This window comes from Anticarsia gemmatalis, chromosome W (genome assembly GCF_050436995.1).
Source record: "Anticarsia gemmatalis isolate Benzon Research Colony breed Stoneville strain chromosome W, ilAntGemm2 primary, whole genome shotgun sequence".
NCBI lineage: Eukaryota > Metazoa > Arthropoda > Insecta > Lepidoptera > Erebidae > Anticarsia > Anticarsia gemmatalis.
The window spans coordinates 11970187-11978596 of record NC_134775.1 but is presented as its reverse complement, the minus strand read 5'-3'; positions in this window follow the sequence as shown (position 1 = coordinate 11978596).

Genomic DNA, 8410 nt, shown 5'->3' with positions numbered 1-8410 from the left:
ACTGCAGTTTAATGATTTCATATTAGCCGCGTTCCCGCATAGAATCTACCCGAAGTGAGTTTGTTGAGCTATCGGGAGGGAATCCTTTGTTTTGATAATGCCACCCATGATTATTGTAGCATAAATATCTGCACCTAACAGTAGATCTATTGGTCGACTGATGTAGTAGTCTGGGTCGGCTAACTGAAGATGTTCGATATGTTCCCAAGCGGGCCTTTCAAACGTTCTGTTGGGTTAATTATTGATAACATTCTTCATAATAATTACGTCTGTGGTTATTGAGTAATCATCTATACTAATATTATAAAGCTGAAGAGTTTGTTTGTTTGTTTGTTTGTTTGAACGCGCTAATCTCAGGAACTATTGGTCCGATTTCAAAAATTATTTCAGTGTTAGATAGCCCATTTATTGAGGAAGGCTATAGGCTATATATCCTTAATGTGACGCAAGCGAAGTTGCGCGGGTCAGCTAGTTATAAATAGATGACAAGTTAATTATTGTCAACATTCCTTTACATGCGTTGCCTTTTGATCCTATTCCAAATACTATTCCTTTACAACGTTGGCGTTGTAGGCCTAATAACTGAGCTGCATTATCTGTCAAAAGAGAGGCTTGCGATCCTTGATCAATCAGGGCACGTAATACTTTGAACGATCCGTTGGCTGTGCGGACCTTGACTTGAGCAGTTGCTAAAAGTATTTCGCCTGATTCACCCTGTGTCGCATAGGCACCCTTCTCTTGTTGACTTGTTCCTGGCTTGTTTCCCTTAAGGACATCACTTGATTTTACGTTGAATAATTTATAACTATCGTGTAAAATTGTGTTATGATTGCCGTGGCACGTGCGACATTTCTTGCTTGATAAGCATTCTTTGCCTTTGTGGTCGTATAAATAATTTTTGCATAATGACAATTTCTCTATTGTTACAAATTTCTTGTTCGGCGGAAATTCTAAGAAGGTGTTGCAATGGAATATTCCATGATTTTTATCGCAAACTGGGCACATCGCTAAATTAGAACGGAAATTGGTTTTATTTTGTGGATAAGTTTTCTTGTAATTTTTGTTATTGTCTACGTGACCCAAAAATGATTTAAAAGAAGGCTTTTTAAAATTCTGACAGGATATTTCTTGCTGATAATTAGCTTTTCCCGTATCCTGCTTACGTTTTGATGACTCTAAAGAAGTAAATTTGCTCTCCAGAAAGGCCAATAATTCTTGAAGCGATGGTAGTTCTCTAGGGCTCTTTAGAGACTCGATATAATCATTATGTGTGTCAGTGTCCAACTTGTTGGCAATTATATACACAACTAATGGATCCCAGGTACTTATGTCCACGCCTAAGGTCTTAATTGCATTCAAACACTCATTGGCCGTGTCATGTATCTTCTTGATAGCTGCTGCTGCTGACTGGTGCTGTATGGTAGGGAAACTCATAAGAATATTGACGTGAGAGTTAAATATTAGTTTTACGTTATTGTAACGATGCGTTAAAATATCCCAGCCTATATGATAATTATCAGAACTGATTGGCAAATGCTGGATCAATCTCTCTGGCTCTCCTTTAAGCTTTCCTTTTAAAAACTGCATTTTTTGAGAATTTGGCATAGATTTGTTGTTGTGAATAGTTTCTTCAAATAAGTCTTTGAAGGACACCCATTGATGATAATTGCCTGTGAACGTAGGAACGTCCATCTTAGGTGTAGATTTCTCTTTGTAAGTGGTAGACCACATTTTACGGCTGACTTCTTTCTTGATCTCTTGATACGTCTGCTCATGTTTTGTAAAAGTCTGTTCGTATTCTATATTCTCTTCATAGATTTCGCTGTCAATTTTCCAGTGTAACGAGTCAATAACAGACCAACGGTTCTGAATTGTCTGTAAAATATCTTCAAATTCCCATTTTTCTGAGATGCTGTCTAGGTCAATGCTATTTACTGTTCTGACAAAGGCTTTGAGGTTACTCTTCTGATTTCTCAACATCTCTTCTAATTTACTGCTTATTCCCTGCTCCCGAGTACCTGAGAAGGCTGTTTGTTGCTGAGTGGGCGAATCTGAATGCGTAGACGCCTGTTGCCCGACTCTTATTCCACTGGGGGGCTGCTGCTGTATTCCCAGGGGTGTCGCAGGGCGAAGAAGAGATTTTTCGGCTGATTTTGACTCCGACGGGAATTGATTCATAATATATGCACGTGTATTATTGTAGTATTCTTCTGTCTGCTTGTACACGTCATTCATGAAATAATCATTGTTCTTTTCGTCAAACTTGCACAACTTGATATGATTGTTCTGGAACTCCTGCCAGTACGACTCTAACGTACTGAGACGACTCTTGATATAGGTAGGAGTCTTGCGCTCCGCTCCGTCTTTTTTTGAAATGCTCGAAGGACCATAAAGATGTACGGTTTGCACACCTTTTAAATGATATTTTAGTATATAAGGAAACACTGATAGACTGATAATAACTGATTTATTAAACTGAAAAATCCTAATATGAAAATGACTGATGTGAGCCGAACGCGGTAATGATGCCGACTGTCTTATATGTATTACAAATAAAACGTGAATAATATGATTGCTGAGCGCGCACAACGTGAGCGCTAGTATGTGCGATGTTGACACCGTACACCCGCTGTAGACTATTGAGCAAAGCTCTGGAACGTGGGGCACCACATAAATCTTGGGCCCAGATCGGAGCCCCATAGAGCGCCATGGATCGGACAACACCTGCGTAAAGACGACGGACTTCCTCCCGTGGTCCCCCAAGATTAGGCAGTAGCCGATGTAAAGCACCAGCTACTCTACGCACCCGAGGTATTAATTGTCCGAAATGCTCACCGAACCTCCAGCGACTATCCAGAATGAGACCTAGATATTTCATAGATTGTCCTACCTGGACATCGACTTCACCGACTCGTATATACGAATTGGGTGGGTTAACTCCTCCGTGAACATTGTGGAACCATAAGGCTTCAGTCTTATGGGGCGCTACCTGAAGGCCCAGCGAGTGGACTTTTTCTACAACTTGCGCCACCCCAATCTCAGCCAGTCTCCTAGTATCGTGATAACCTTTCCCCTGAATCAGTACTAGAGTATCATCCGCGTAACAGACGAGACTCACCCCAGTGGGAAGATCGATTCTCAATACGGCATCATAGGCAAGGTTCCAAAGTAGAGGCCCCAACACAGATCCTTGAGGAACCCCACAAGTGATTTCCCGTTGGATCTCAGCCCCGCACCGCCCAGTATATCTGATGCACCTATCACGCAGGTAAACTCCGATGATAGCTCTAAGGTATTGAGGGACGTTGTGGTAAACTAGTGCTTCCCGAATTGATGACCAGGGGAGGGAGTTAAAAGCATTGACAATGTCAAGGCTTATAGCCATCGCCACTCCCCCTTCTCGAACAGTGGTTTCTGACAAGGAACGTTTTTTTTTTTTTTTGTTTTTTTAAAAAGACAACTCCCGCACTAAGAATTGCTCTTGTGTCGCGGGGACTTTTACAAACATACAAACAACGGACACAAAGCTCAACCAGACCCGAAACAATTATTTGTGGAACGCACAAATAATTGTTCCGTGTGGGAATCGAACCCACGACCTCCCGACGCAGTGGTGTTGGCGTGGTGGCCTAAACCACTCCGCCACGGAGGCAGTCAAACGAACGCGTCGGATGGCATCTACGGTGGACCTTCCTCGCCGGAATCCAAATTGGCTATCCGAAAGGTCAGGGCCCACACACGACAAATGCTCGTTGAGTCGGGAAGCAATAACTCGCTCAAAGAGTTTACCTACTTCGTCCAGCAGACATACTGGGCGGAACGCAGATGGAGAATCAGCAGGTCTACCTTCCTTTTTCAAAAGGACTAATTTTGCGATCTTCCAACTATTAGGGAACACGCCAAACCGGAGGCAGTTGGTAAACAGTCTCCTTAGCCGATTCCCTATTATTGGCATAGCCAACACCCATGCCCGTCCCGGTATACCGTCAGGACCCGGGGCGGTGTTGCGGGCTGCCAGACGACGCACGGCTTTTTCTAGCTCACACTCCGTCACCTCAATTGCATTCGTCCAATCTTGCTCTTCTAGCTGGGTTGAAAGATTTATATGCCTAACTTCCACGTTTGGAAATAGGGTATCAACTATCCTTTCCAAAAAGTCCGGGTCCAAGGTTGTCGACAATGGAGGCACCCATGGTCTCAATTTCCCTAAAACTATTTTGTAAGGGCGCCCCCATGGATCTCTGTCCAGATCTTCGATGAGCTCGCTCCAGGACCGAGCCTTAGCATCTGCAATAGCACGCTGCAGTGCCTTTGCCGCATCTTTGTAAACTGCGTAGGCTACTGCAACGTCCTCAGCAGTGGCTCGCCGTCTTCTACGCGTTCTTTGAAACCGACGTCGGCTGCTCAGACACGCAGCACGTAATTGCGCTATCTCGTCCGACCACCAATACACCGAGCCTCGCCTACCCGGCCTGACTTTGGGCATCGATGTATTACAAATCGACGTCATACTATTCCGAAACCAGGACGCCTCCGCTTCTGGATCGGGTAAGATAGCATCAACTCCGACTGACCAATCCACGACGTGAGTTGCGGCAAGGAACATTTCGCGGTCAAGGCGCTTGAGAGACCAGCGTCGAACCATACTGCTATCATGTCGCTGAGATCCATCAGTTAAACGCCGGAAGGCCACGTCGAAAACGATGTGACGATGGTCCGACAAGTTGACCACATCTTCTGCAACCCTCCATCCCGAGACCATGTGTGTCGCAGAGGGAGTCGCCCAAGACAAGTCAACGATCGACTCCCCCTGCCACCGCACACAGGTACTCACCGTACCCCGATTTAGTAAACGTAGGTCCAGTCCTGCAGCCCATTCTAACAACGTCTCTCCTCTTATGTCATCCCGTCGGTCGCCCCATTCCTGAGAGTGAGCATTAAAGTCACCGAGGATAAGTAAAGAACGGGTCAAGTAAGTGCGAATGGCGTTTGACACCTCATCCAAATAAACTTCGTAATCGGCAAGGCCGCTGTTAGGAGATATGTAGCAGCCCACTACAACCATAGGACCCCACTCTACTAACACAAATCCAAGTCCTTTATGTAGGAGATTGCAATGGAGACCATTCTCAATTCCTGCCCAATAAATAGCTACGGAACCATCCTCTGCTCCGAACCACCGTGGGTGATTAGGAACAGAGTAAGGCTCCGCAACTACCACTAGGGCAACAGACCACTCCGCAAGCGTCTGCATAAGCAGATCTTGAGCTGCGCGGCAGTGATTTAAATTGCCCTGCAAAACTTTTTGTATGGAAGTGAATGCTAGGCCTCCATAGCCCCCCCTGCCGGATATGTATCCTGCTGAGATAAAACTCGTGGTGGTGGCGGTACAGTAATCGCTGCAGCCGAGACAGAAGAAGACCTCTCACCAACTTTCCTTTTTCCTTTGAGAGTAGGAGAGCATCTCTTACTTCCTATTCTGTGATCGGAAGGCTGACCAAGATCCGCACAGACTGGACATTTTGGAACACGTGCTTTGTGATCCCGATTACCACAAATATAACAGCACGCGCTACGATCTACACCCTCGTTAGGACATTGAGCTACTACATGCCCAAATTCTAAACACCGGTAGCATTGCAAGGGTCTCGCTGCAAGCACAACGACCCTAGCTGTTATCCATCCTACCCGCACCCGTTTAACGGAAGATATTTTCCGCACTGCTGTGAGAGGGCACTTCACCCAAACTGTTCCTAGTCGAGATGGATTGATGCGAATTTCTCCGACTTTTACATCATGCTTAGAGCATCCACCTGCCTCCGCTATAGCGTCCACAACATCATGAGCCTTTATTGACTCATCAAGGTCCATTATCCTCATTTCACCCATCTTGGTTGGACGATTAATAATTGCACCCATGTCTGCAAGTTCTGTCTTGAGTCGATCAGCCAAAAGATCGGCCTTGGCAGATCTATCAGGACCAGGTACTGTCAAGACTAAGCCTCCCGTTATCGCCCTTTTTTGACGCAGTTCTTCTATGCCGCACTCTCTTAAATTTATTCTTGTTTTCGCGGCTTCCATTACCTGGCCCATAGTGACAGTGCAGTCCTTGGCCAAGGTAATAGTAACAGCAGCCGTACTTGGAGGCCGCGGTAATTGAACCATTTTCTCCCGTTTATCTGTAGGAACAAATTGCTTTTTTGCTTTCACTATTGCCCTTTTCTCTTTTCTTTCCTTCCTATAACTTTAGCCCATGTTTCCAAAGCCGGTGGTGGTGACATCTGCTGTACTTCTTGCGTCATAGTTACGACAGGATTTTGTGTATGCGTAGCTACGAGCGTAGATTGATCAGCAACTGTCTTCTTTCTCTTTTTCCTTTTCTTTGCCTTCTGTGTCTTGGCTACAGATTGTGACTCTTCATTGATTTCTGGCTCGGCGTTGATTCTCTGTCCCAAGGGCGGTCTAATGGCTTTCCCCGGGAAAAGTTCAGCCATTATTTCATTACGAAATTGGAACAATTTGCGGTCCATAGCGGACACAAATTGCTCTAGGGGCGACTTATTAGCATCCACGTTTTGCTTCTTTTGCTGATTTGCATGGTCACCAGTTTTTGTTAAGACCCTTATAGGCGCTCCAGAAATGTCTGAAGACCTTACCTCTGACGTTGTAACTGAGAATTTGGGCGTAGTGTCCTTTTCACTGCGGTACTTAGTCAGCTCCAAAGACATAACGCTCATGCGCTCCTCTAAGGAAGCGAGCTGAGATCGAAGCTCCTGATTCTCACGTTGTAACCCTTCCAAAGATACTGCATTACTCCTTGCACTTAATTCTGTTGAAGCAGCTTGCAGATATCTTGTAGCCAACCAAAGATCCCGAACATAATCACCTTTTAAATTTCGTGAGCTATCAGCCACTTTCTCAACAGTCGCTAACAATTCCGCTATGTTGTCATCAATTTGAGTTGTAGGCAGATTCCTTAGTTCCGCAGAGATATCTTCGACCCTGGGAAGAGAATCCTTGGATCTCTTAGAAACCCTAGAATTACCTCGACCCTCTACATCACTATCAGCCGCAGCTGCTCTTGGCTGCTTAGCACGCTTATTAGTAACCTCCTCTCGTGGCCTTCTCTTCCTCGGTCGCAACACTCCAATTGTTGACTGCGAGGTGAGCGAGGTACAAGCCATGAGTGAGCTATCACTGTCCTCTGATTCCATTTGCTGCCGCTGCGGTTTCTTTTGAGGTGTAGTTGGCCGCGTAAACTCAGCCAAACAATTATCATCGCCCTCCCGTTTCCTCTGAATTTTCGTACCCGTTTGGGTATGCACACGTAGATTCATAGAATTTTGAATCTTCTCTGAGTACACAAAACTGGACGTGCGTGCTCTTACATCATTTTCTGTAGCTTCTGAAGCATCTTTAATGGCACAATGGCGGGAATTGTCCCCCCCAGAATACGAGGGACAGACCGACGAATCGGTGTGGGATTCTCCTCTTACGGAGTAAGAGGTACCCACCTGGGGTATATCATTCTGTTTGTTCGTCACCATCATGTCGGTATTGCTTTTCTGTCAGGGTTTGCTCTCTTAGGTCGATGTCTTACAAGACTAAAGGCACGACCATACCTATGACATTCGACTATTCTACTCACCGCACGAACACTTTCTGGCAGGAAAATGTTCACACTGAGAGCAGGACAGTCGAAAGTGACTACTTGGAGTGATAAATCACTGGGCGATGGGGTCGTCACATCCCTACGCCGGGACTCCTAGGAACCTAGTCTGTGACACTTGCGTAAGTTTTGGTATGTTTAATTTTAAATTAGATATGTTATTGTAGGATTGATTGAATTGTATATATAGTGATTTATGAAGATTAATTGATAAATTATTATTATTCAGCCAGATAATTAAATTGTCAATTGTATTATTTATGTCAGTTTCATGGTCAGTAATGGAATTATATTTTTTACTAGCTGACTCGCGCAACTTCGCTTGCGTCACTTAAGAGAATGAGTCAACATTTTCCCCGTTTTTGTAACATTTTTCGTTGCTACTCCGCTCCTAATGACTGTAGCGTGATGTTATATAGCCTAAAGCCTTCCTCGACAATTGGGCTATCTAACACTGAAAGAATTTTTCAAATCGGACCAGTAGTTCCTGAGATTAGCGCGTTCAAACAAACAAACAAACAAACAAACAAACAAACAAACTCTTCAGCTTTATAATATTAGTATAGATCAGAATTTACAATTATAGAAATGTCATCTGCGAAAAGGAAGCATTTATGTTTAGTCGTATCAACAATATCATTTATATACAATAGGAACAGTATAGGGCCTAATATGCTGCCTTGAGGTACACCTAGTTTGACAGTTTTATAGTCGGACGAGTACGGCTTCATATCCCCACTG